The sequence below is a fragment of the Perca fluviatilis genome, chromosome 24 (genome assembly GCF_010015445.1).
Source record: "Perca fluviatilis chromosome 24, GENO_Pfluv_1.0, whole genome shotgun sequence".
NCBI lineage: Eukaryota > Metazoa > Chordata > Actinopteri > Perciformes > Percidae > Perca > Perca fluviatilis.
Genome location: NC_053135.1, coordinates 750,477 through 762,976, shown reverse-complemented (window position 1 = coordinate 762,976; position 12,500 = coordinate 750,477).

Here is a 12,500-nt window from a genome sequence, read left to right as displayed (position 1 = left end):
CATAATAATACATAATATTATTAAAAATAATACTGTTTAAGTATTAAAAAATTAAATGCATAAAATCTAATTTAAAAAGTGGGGTGAGTGTGTAAGATATATTAATGTGTGTATGTATCTTGTGCCGCTCTGCTTGTAGTTCCTGCTGGTCTCCACCAGAGGGCGCCATGACGTCACTAACCAACCAGCTCAGAGACGCCGTTTCTGAATGGAGTTCAGTGACGTCATGACGCCCTCTGGAGGCCGTCAGCAGGAACTACAAGCAGAGCAGCAGAACACATTTTAAATGACATTTAATTTTTTACTTAATTATTTTACTCTAATCATTTACATTTTATGCAAATATATTATTTTAAATGACAAACATGTATATTACAAATATATATATATTAAAAATATATATGTCATATATACATATATATATATATATTTAAATATTTCGTATTTCATTACAGTTTCAGCTTTAGATTTTGTATGAAAAGTGTTTTATAAATAAAGTTTCTTATCTATTATTTAAACTGGCTGTTGGAAATGAAGGAGAAAGTTTGTCTTTGTTAAATCTTTATTGACACAGAGCAGAATAAGTGTTAAATCTTTATTGACACAGAGCAGAATAACAAAGTGTTAAATCTTTATTGACAGAGCAGAATAACAGTGTTAAATCTTTATTGACACAGAGCAGAACAACAGAGTTAAATCTTTATTGACACAGAGCAGAATAACAGAGACATCAGATATCAAACCATAGAGTTTAATTAGATTATTAAATATTTTTTAATTTTGTTTAAAGTAGAGAAACGGCGACAGAACCAACAGACCAAACCTGACAGGAAGTGTCTTTTTTAAAAATAACTATCAATTAAATAGGATTCAAAATAACGCAGTAACACTGGACACTTTCACGCCAAATGTATCCCACAATGCAATGCAATAGAAACAGACCAACGGACATCAAGGCAGCTCTGTAAACAATAACAATAATCAAATAAAATACCAAAAAACACACCAGAGGGGGCTCATTGTGTCACGTTGATTGACAGTTACCCCCGGCAACGGCTAAATACACACACACACACACACACACACACACACACAGACACACAGACAGACAGACAGACACACACAGACAGACAAAACAGACAGACATACACACAAACACACACACACACAGACACATACACACATACACACATACACACGAACACACACACACACAGACACATACACACATACACACACACACAGACACAAACACACGCACACACACACACACACACATGTACAAACACACACACATACACACACACGCACACACACACACACACACATACACACATACACACAGACAGACAAACACACACACAGAATCACACATACGCACACACATACACACACATGTTCAAACACACACATATACACACACATGTACACACACAAACACACAGACAGACACACACACACACACACACACACACACAGACACATACACGCACACATACACACAGACAGACAAACACACACACACATACACACAGACAGACAAACACACACACAGAATCACACACACATACGCACACACATACACACACATGTTCAAACACACACATATACACACACACACACACAAACACACAGACACACAGACACACACACACACACACACACACACACACACACACACACACACACACACACACACAAATACTCAGCAGTCGTCTTCACTTCCGTTCAGCCAATCACATTCCTCCTCAGAAAGAATGGTTGGGGCCAGGGGGCCAGGAGGCGCCGCCCACTCGGCCGTGACTGGGTGGCTGCATGAGGCTCTCGCTGTTGATTGGTCCGTGGAGAGCGGTGCAGGGCGAGTGGGAGGGGCTTATGTCGCTGCATCCAACCGTCCACAGACATGGAAACTGACTGAACACAAACATTCATAAACAGGAGAATTAAATTAAAGGGCTAACATCAGTTAGAGTCCACTAAAAGTTCTGTTGTTGCTGCTGACTCAGGTTATTATTCTAAGTGTCTGACAACATTATGGGATGGATCCCTACAGAGATAGACCTTTTAGTTAAAGAGTAAGATCCTTTTAGTTTAACATGAAACAGCCCCGAAATCCCCGAAATCACTATCACCAAACTACACCAGACTCCATGTAAATAATCAGGACTTTTAGTGTGTATAGAGCCAGCATATCTCCACCAGACTCCATGTAAATAATCAGGACTTTTAGTGTGTATAGAGCCAGCATATCTCCACCAGACTCCATGTAAATAATCAAGACTTTTAGCGTGTATAGAGCCAGCATATCTCCACCAGACTCCATGTAAATAATCAGGACTTTTAGCGTGTATAGAGCCAGCATATCTCCACCAGACTCCATGTAAATAATCAGGACTTTTAGCGTGTATAGAGCCAGCATATCTCCACCAGACTCCATGTAAATAATCAGGACTTTTAGCGTGTATAGAGCAGCATATCTCCACCAGACTCCATGTAAATAATCAGGACTTTTAGCGTGTATAGAGCCAGCATATCTCCACCAGACTCCATGTAAATAATCAGGACTTTTAGCGTGTATAGAGCCAGCATATCTCCACCAGACTCCATGTAAATAATCAAGACTTTTAGCGTGTATTCGGCCAGCATATCTCCACCAGACTCCATGTAAATAATCAGGACTTTTAGTGTGTATAGAGCCAGCATATCTCCACATGTAAATGGGTGAATTAAGGGTTTATTTCAACTAGACCAGAGTGGTGATTATTGGAACAGTGGAAAGATGAACCAAGACGGCTTTTGGTAGTTTTATTTAGTTTCTGTCCACTTTGAATGAAGTGTGTTTTACGCTGATAAAAGTCCTGATTATTAACGGAGTCTGGTGATCGTGATTTGATGTTAAACAAAGGGGACCTTAGAATGAGTTTGTTAAGTTGAGCGTGTACGGTACCTGGAGCTGTGAGCAGGAGGAGGAGGAGGAGGAGGAGGAGGCTGTGAGGAAGGAGGGAGGGAGGAAGAGGAGGATAAAGAGGAAGAGGAGGAGCTGCTCCAGCTATCTGATATCACCTGGACACCTTTAGACACAAATAAAGACACTCAGGACGATGAAAGAACAAACTTTTTACACTTTTATGTGAAGGCAAAGTAGTTCTTTATTTAATCTATGTCTCATGTTTTATGTACTTTACACACACACACACACACACACACACACACACACACACACACACACACACACACAGAGACACACACACTAACACACACCACAGTGTGACAGTGGCCACACACACACACACACACACACACACACACAAACACACACACCTGGGGTTTCCACACAGGGTTGTCTGGGATGGACCTGGATGGAGGACCACCTGGACCTAGGACCTGGGGACTCAGTTCCTGGGACCACCACCTGGAGGGATGGGATTCACCTGGGGTTGTGTCTTGATTATTTCTAGATGGAGGGATGGGTTAATTATTAATGGATCCCAGATGACTCACATGGTGTTTGTGTGGCATTAATTGATGGTGTGATATACCACATCTGAATCTCGCCTCCTGGGTTTCCTAAGGGGCCACACACACACACACACTGGTTTCCACACACACACACACACACACACACACACTGGGTTTCCTGGTTTCCACACACACACACACGGGTTTCCTGGTTTCCACCACACACACACACACACACACCTGGGTCCACACACACACACACACACAGACAGACAGACACACACACACTGGGACCTGGGGTTCCAGCTGGGGTTTCCACACACACACTGGGTTTCCACACACACACACACTGGTTTCCTGGGTACACACACACACAGTTGGACCACACACACACACACACACACACAACACAGGTTGCCTCACACACACACACACACAGGGGTTTCCACACACACACACTGGACACACACACAGGGTTACCTGGTTTCCACACACACTCTCCACACACACACTGGGTTTCCTGGGGCTTTTTTTTTTTTTGGGGCCACACACACACACACAAGGTTTCCTAAAACACACACACACTGGGTTCTGGTTTCAACACACACACACACACACACACACACACACTGGGCACGTGTGTTCCCTATCCTGTGTGTGTGTTGGACACACACACACACACACACTTCGATCCTCCGGCCCTCCCTCCTTCCTCCATGGTCACTGTGTGTGTGTGTGTGCCTTGCGTGTGTGCCTGTGATGTGTGGTCTGTGTGTGTGGTGTGTGTGTGTGTGTGTCCTGTGTGTGTGTGTGTGTGTGTGTTTGTGTGTGTGTGTGTGTGTGTGTGTCCCTGTGTGTGATGTGTGTGTGTGTCCCGTGTTGGTGTGTGTGTGTGTGTTGTCCCTGTGTGTGTGTGTGTGTGTGTGTGTCCTGTGTGTTTGTGTGTGTGTGTGTGTGTGTGTGTGTATGTGTGTGTGTGTGATCTTTCAGTGGTGTCAAAAGTATTCCCATTCATTACTCAAGTAGAAGTACAGATACTAGGGTTTGAAAAGACTTCTGTAGAATTTGAAGTATCAACTCAAGTAAAAGTGTAAAAGTACTGGTTTCAAAACTACTTAAAGTATAAAAGTAAAAGTAATGTAAGGGGGGAAAATACCGTTAAGGACAAAAGCTTAGGCCGCCCCCACAGGGGCATATAGTGCACTACCCCACCTCCACAAAAACACATTTTTCTAAAGATAGTACTGACTATAATAATGTTAATGTTGAAACATGTGGGATGCACCTGTTTCAGCCACATTCATGCCCATTGAAAACGAATGCATTTTAGTACAATGCAAGTACATTAAAGAACCGTATATGTACTACTGAGCACTAACATGTTTCATGGAGCGGAAGATATGATGACTAGTTGCCTATAAGTATTGTAATTAGCTCGTGGTACTTGTGGTGTGCAGAGCTTGCAGCATTCTTACAGGTACGGCCAGGGATGTAGAAGGGTCGCCTGGTCTTCTTGGTACAGCCAGGGATATAGAAAGATTAGCTGGTCCTCCTGGTAGGGCCAGGGATGTAGAAGGGTTGGCTGGTCCTCTTGGTACAGCCAGGGATGTAGAAGGGTCGCCTGGTCTTCCAGGTACAGCCAGGGATGTAGAAAGATTAGCTGGTCCTCCTGGTAGGGCTAGGGATGTAGAAGGGTTGGCTGGTCCTCCTGGTACAGCCAGGGATGTAGAAGGGTCGCCTGGTCCTCCTGGTACAGCCAGGGATGTAGAAGGGTCACCTGGTCTTCCAGGTACAGCCAGGGATGTAGAAGGGTCGCCTGGTCCTCCTGGTACAGCCAGGGATGTAGAAGGGTCGCCTGGTCCTCCTGGTACAGCCAGGGATGTAGAAGGGTCGCCTGGTCTTCCAGGTACAGCCAGGGATGTAGAAGGGTCGCCTGGTCTTCCAGGTACGGCCAGGGATGTAGAAAGATTAGCTGGTCCTCCTGGTAGGGCCAGGGATGTGGAAAGATTAGCTGTTCCTCCTGGTAGGGCCAGGGATGTAGAAGGGTTGGCTGGTCCTCCTGGTAGGGCCAGGGATGTAGAAGGGTTGGCTGGTCCTCCTGGTAGGGCCAGGGATGTAGAAGGGTTGGCTGGTCCTCCTGGTACGGCCAGGGATGTAGAAGAGTCGCCAGGTCCTCCTGGTACAGCCAGGGATGTAGAAGGGTCGCCTGGTTTTCCAGGTACAGCCAGGGATGTAGAAGGGTCGCCTGGTTTTCCAGGTACAGCCAGCGATGTAGAAGGGTCGCCTGGTCTTCCAGGTATGAATAGGGATGTAGAAAGATTAGCTGGTCCTCCTGGTAGGGCCAGGGATGTGGAAAGATTAGCTGGTCCTCCTGGTAGGGCCAGGCATGTAGAAGGGTTGGCTGGTCCTCCTGGTACGGCCAGGGATGTAGAAGGGTCGCCTGGTCCTCCTGGTACAGCCAGGGATGTACAAGGGTCACCTGGTCTTCCAGGTACAGCCAGGGATGTAGAAGGGTCGCCTGGTCTTCCAGGTACGGCCAGGGATGTAGAAAGATTAGCTGGTCCTCCTGGTAGGGCCAGGGATGTAGAAGGGTCGCCTGGTCTTCCAGGTACAGCCATGGATGTAGAAGGGTCGCCTGGTCTTCCAGGTACAGCCAGGGATGTAGAAGGGTTTGCTGGTCTTCATGGTACAGCCAGGAATGTAGAAGGGTTTGCTGGTCTTCATGGTACAGCCAGGGATGTAGAAGGGTTTGCTGGTCTTCATGGTACAGCCAGGGATGTAGAAGGGTCGCCTGGTCTTCCAGGTACAGCCAGCGATGTAGAAGGGTCGCCTGGTCTTCCAGGTACGGCCAGGGATGTAGAAAGATTAGCTGGTCCTCCTGGTAGGGCCAGGGATGTAGAAAGATTAGCTGGTCCTCCTGGTAGGGCCAGGGATGTAGAAGGGTTGGCTGGTCCTCCTGGTACAGCCAGGGATGTAGAAGGGTCGCCTGGTCCTCCTGGTACAGCCAGGGATGTAGAAGGGTCACCTAGTCTTCCAGGTACAGCCAGGGATGTAGAAGGGTCGCCTGGTCTTCCAGGTACAGCCAGGGATGTAGAAGGGTCGCCTGGTCTTCCAGGTACAGCCAGCGATGTAGAAGGGTTGCCTGGTCTTCCAGGTACGGCCAGGGATGTAGAAAGATTAGCTGGTCCTCCTGGTAGGGCCAGGGATGTAGAAAGATTAGCTGGTCCTCCTGGTAGGGCCAGGGATGTAGAAGGGTTGGCTGGTCCTCCTGGTACAGCCAGGGATGTAGAAGGGTCGCCTGGTCCTCCTGGTACAGCCAGGGATGTAGAAGGGTCGCCAGGTCCTCCTGGTACAGCCAGGGATGTAGAAGGGTCGCCTGGTCTTCCAGGTACAGCCAGGGATGTAGAAGGGTCGCCTGGTCTTCCAGGTACAGCCAGGGATGTAGAAGGGTTGTCTGGTCTTCCAGGTACAGCCAGGGATTTAGAAGGGTCGCCTGGTCTTCCAGGTACAGCCAGGGATGTAGAAGGGTTTGCTGGTCTTCATGGTACAGCCAGGGATGTAGAAGGGTTTGCTGGTCTTCATGGTACAGCCAGGGATGTAGAAGGGTCGCCTGGTCTTCCAGGTACAGCCAGGGATGTAGAAGGGTCGCCTGGTCTTCCAGGTACAGCCAGGGATGTAGAAGGGTCGCCTGGTCTTCCAGGTACAGCCAGGGATGTAGAAGGGTCGCCTGGTCTTCCAGGTACGGCCAGGGATGTAGAAAGATTAGCTGGTCCTCCTGGTAGGGCCAGGGATGTAGAAGGGTCGCCTGGTCTTCCAGGTACAGCCAGGGATGTAGCAGGGTCGCCTGGTCTTCCAGGTACAGCCAGGGATGTAGAAGGGTTTGCTGGTCTTCATGGTACAGCCAGGAATGTAGAAGGGTTTGCTGGTCTTCATGGTACAGCCAGGGATGTAGAAGGGTTTGCTGGTTCTTTATGGTACAGCCAGGGATGTAGAAGGGTCGCCTGTTCTTCCAGGTACAGCCAGCGATGTAGAAGGGTCGCCTGGTCTTCCAGGTACGGCCAGGGATGTAGAAAGATTAGCTGGTCCTCCCGGTAGGGCCAGGGATGTAGAAAGATTAGCTGGTCCTCCTGGTAGGGCCAGGGATGTAGAAGGGTTGGCCGGTCCTCCTGGTACAGCCAGGGATGTAGAAGGGTCGCCTGGTCCTCCTGGTACAGCCAGGGATGTAGAAGGGTCACCTGGTCCTCCTGGTACAGCCAGGGATGTAGAAGGGTCACCTGGTCTTCCAGGTACAGCCAGGGATGTAGAAGGGTCGCCTGGTCTTCCAGGTACAGCCAGGGATGTAGAAGGGTCGCCTGGTCTTCCAGGTACGGCCAGGGATGTAGAAAGATTAGCTGGTCCTCCTGGTAGGGCCAGGGATGTAGAAGGGTTAGCTGGTCCTCCTGGTACAGCCAGGGATGTAGAAGGGTCGCCTGGTCTTCCAGGTATGGCCAGGGATGTAGAAGGGTCACCTGGTCTTCCAGGTACAGCCAGGGATGTAGAAGGGTTGGCTGGTCTTCCAGGTAAAGCCAGGGATGTAGAAGGGTTTGCTGGTCTTCCGGGTACAGCCAGGGATGTAGAAGGGTTTGCTGGTCTTCATGGTACAGCCAGGGATGTAGAAGGGTCGCCTGGTCTTCCAGGTACGGCCAGGGACGTAGAAAGGTCACCTGGTCTTCCAGGTACGGCCAGGGATGTAGAAGGGTCGCCTGGTCTTCCAGGTACAGCCAGGGATGTAGAAGGGTCGCCTGGTCTTCCAGGTACGGCCAGGGATGTAGAAAGATTAGCTGGTCCTCCTGGTAGGGCCAGGGATGTAGAAGGGTTGGCTGGTCCTCCTGGTACAGCCAGGGATGTAGAAGGGTCGCCTGGTCTTCCAGGTATGGCCAGGGATGTAGAAGGGTTGCCTGGTCCTCCTGGTACAGCCAGGGATGTAGAAGGGTCGCCTGGTCTTCCAGGTAGGGCCAGGGATGTAGAAGGGTTGCCTGGTCTTCCAGGTATGGCCAGGGATGTAGAAGGGTCGCCTGGTCTTCCAGGTACGGCCAGGGATGTAGACGGTTCACCTGGTCTTCCAGGTACAGCCAGGGATGTAGAAGGGTTGGCTGGTCTTCCAGGTACAGCCAGGGATGTAGAAGGGTTTGCTGGTCTTCATGGTACAGCCAGGGATGTAGAAGGGTTTGCTGGTCTTCATGGTACAGCCAGGGATGTAGAAGGGTCGCCTGGTCTTCCAGGTACGGCCAGGGATGTAGAAAGGTCGCCTGGTCTTCCAGGTACGGCCAGGGATGTAGAAGGGTCGCCTGGTCTTCCAGGTACGGCCAGGGATGTAGAAGGGTCGCCTGTTCTTCCAGGTACGGCCAGGGATGTAGAAAGATTAGCTGGTCCTCCTGGTAGGGCCAGGGATGTAGAAGGGTCGCCTGGTCTTCCAGGTACAGCCAGGGATGTAGAAGGGTTTGCTGGTCTTCATGGTACAGCCAGGGATGTAGAAGATTCGCCTGGTCCTCCTGGTACAGCCAGGGATGTAGAAGGGTCGCCTGGTCTTCCAGGTCACCCGAGGGATGTAGAAGGGTCGCCCTGGTCTTCCAGGTACGGCCAGGGATGTAGAAGGGTTGCCTGGTCTTCCAGGTACAGCCAGGGATGTAGAAGGGTTGGCTGGTCTTCCAGGTACAGCCAGGGATGTAGAAGGGTTTGCTGGTCTTCATGGTACAGCCAGGGATGTAGAAGGGTTTGCTGGTCTTCATGGTACAGCCAGGGATGTAGAAGGGTCGCCTGGTCTTCCAGGTACGGCCAGGGATGTAGAAAGGTCGCCTGGTCTTCCAGGTACGGCCAGGGATGTAGAAGGGTCGCCTGGTCTTCCAGGTACAGCCAGGGATGTAGAAGATTCGCCTGGTCCTCCTGGTACAGCCAGGGATGTAGAAGGGTCGCCTGGTCTTCCAGGTACGGCCAGGGATGTAGAAGGGTCGCCTGGTCTTCCAGGTACGGCCAGGGATGTAGAAGGGTCGCCTGGTCTTCCAGGTACGGCCAGGGATGTAGAAGGGTCGCCTGGTCTTCTTGGCTACCAGCCTCCTCGCTGGTGCTTGGTTGGGACATTTCGCTCAGGTCCTCTTCAGTCTCTGCCACGGACTTCTTCGTACTAGGCTACATACGTCTGGTATTTCCTTGCTGGAGTGTGACGTGACTTGTGTCATGTGCAGGGGCGATGGATCGCGTACAAACCAAAAGGGTGTCGGAATGGTATATCTGTATGTTTATCCTTCTCTTCCAACCACAATCTAATTCACTCTCTCCGGATGGCGCGATTTATCTGGATAGGTTTTTTTTTTTTTTAACAATGACGAGCCGGAACGAAAACAAGCCGAACTGAAATAGGAGTAACAAGGCTATTTTTAAAATGTAAGTAGTAGAAATTACAGATAATTGGGTGAAAATGTAAGGAGTAGAAAGTACAGATAATTGGGTGAATATGTAAGGAGTAGAAAGTACAGATAATTGTGTGAAAATGTAAGGAGTGGAAGTAAACAGTCCGCAGTAAAATAACTACTCCAGTAAACAGGGCTCCAGACTAACTTTTTGCCTTGGTCGCACTGGTGCGCCTAACTTTTTTTTATTTAGGTGCACCAGCACAAAATTTAGGTGCACCCAAATTTTTCCTTGCGTCGCCATTAAGGCCACAATTTCAAGGTCACCTTTTTTATCACACTCCATATACATTCATATATATATATATATGTTATGTCAATTATTTTAAACAAGAATAAGGAGTTGGTACATTTCTTTTTATTTGAAGCACATTATACTGTACTCAAAGTCTTATAGCATCATCAATAGTCACAAATCTTGGTGTAAAAATTGACTCCCAACTCACTTTTGAAGCCCATATAAATCACCTATGCAAGACCTCCTTCTACCACCTCCGTAACATCTCCAAACTTCGCCCCATTCTCTCCCTCTCAGATGCCGAAAAGCCGGTTCATGCCTTTGTCTCCTCCAGACTGGACTACTGTAACGCACTGCTCATTGGGATTCCTGGAAAGAGCCTGCAGAGGCTTCAGTACATCCAAAACTCTGCAGCTAGGATCCTGATGAGAGTGCGGAAACATGAGCACATTACCCTCCTTTCTCCACTCACTCCGCTGGCTTTCCGTCTCCACCAGGATTGAATACAAGGTTTCCCTCCTCACACATCAATGCATCCATGGACATGCCCCTCCCTACCTCAAAGAACTCATCAAACCTCAAAACACTACACGCTCCCTCCGCTCCACTCACTCAAACCTGCTCCACAGACCCAGAACCAGACTCAGGACTATGGGAGATAGGGCCTTCTGTGCTGCTGCCCCACGTCTGTGGAATGCCCTCCCTGACACCTTGAGGGCACCTCAACCACTGACTGTTTTAAAAAAGGCCTTAAGACATTTCTCTTTTGCAAAGCTTTTGGTCCCTTTTAGATGTTTTATTTTTATTTTTATACTTGTATTTTAAACTACTTATCTTTTTTTTTTTTTTATCGTTTTTATCTCTAACCTGTAGCACTTTGAGATCTCTGATGAAAAGTGCATTATAAATTAAATGTATTATTATTATTATTATTATTATAGCAGGTCCCCCCTTGCTGTCAAATGCCCCTCAGATGGCCAACACCTGTAATTTGGCCTTCTTCCCCTTTGGCCTCGGCTAAACCAGCTTGCCACACTCCCTAGCATCAAATTTCTGCAAGCTGGGCCCCTCCACACTGATTCATATCAGATCTTCCACTAGTCCAGCACTAAAAATCATATATCTGTATTTTTCAGCTGGATGGCGATACACAATATATATCTCTCTATCTCTAATTTATATTTTTTACAAAGTGGGCTAAATGTTCAGTTTTAAGTCAAAGCCACTTTTCACAAGCTCTTTTAACAAAACAGATGTGATTGAAATAAAATGCAAATACAGGGCTTCCTTCCCAATTAGAAAATATACAGCTGCAACACATGTAAATTATCTGAAATAAATAGCCTGGGATATATTTAAAAAATATATATCGCTAGAAAGCTCCTTCACTTGTTTTCAATAACACCAGATAGCCCAGTAGCTGGGGCTGCTGTGGAGGAGAGATCCAAACACAATAATTTTCTCTTTACTAAAAATGAATCGATCAAACTTTATTGATACAGCACCTTTCAAACAACAATCACAATGCTGAACAGTGATTTTAAAACAGCAGAAATGGATAAACAAGGTGGCTTATAGACTATAAAAGTTATATTTACAGTAAAATAATGTGTGTGTGTGTGTGTGTGTGGGTGAGTGAGTGTGTGTGTGTGTGTGTGTGTGTGTGTGTGTGTGTGTGTGTGTGTGTGTGTGTGTGAAAGAAGGAGAGCTCTCTCACCTCTCTTTAGCATCGAGGAACGCTTTAGCAAAGGGGTTGTATTTAATCTTCAGAGCCGTGATCTGAAAACACACACACACACACACACACACACACACACACACACACACACACACACACACACACGCACAATGAAGACAGACACACACAGAAACACAGACACACACAGCACACACAGACAGTCATTCATTGTGTGTGTATGTGTGTCTGTGTGTCCTGTGTGTGTGTGTGCTCCTGGGTCTGTGCTTTCGGGTGTCTTTCTTTCACTGTGTGTCTGTGTGCCCTGTGTGTGTGTGGGGTGCCTGTCGTGTGTGTGTGTGTGTGCCTGTGTGTGTCTGTCTTTCACTATGTGTCTGTGTGTGTGTGTCTGTGTGTGTGTGTGTGTGTCTCTGTGTGTGTGTGTGTGTGTGTGTCTGTGTGTGTGTGTGTGTGTGTGGTGTGTGTGTGTTTTTGTGTGTGTGTGTGTGTGTGTGTTTGTGGTTTGTGTCTGTGTGTGTGTCTGTGTTGTGTTGTGTGCCTGTGTGTTTTGTGTGTGCCTGTGTGTGTGCCTGTCTGTGTGTGTGTGTGCTGTTGTGTGTGTGCCTGTGTGTGTGTATGTGTGTGTGTCTTGTGTGTGCCTGTCTATGTGTGTGTGTGTCTT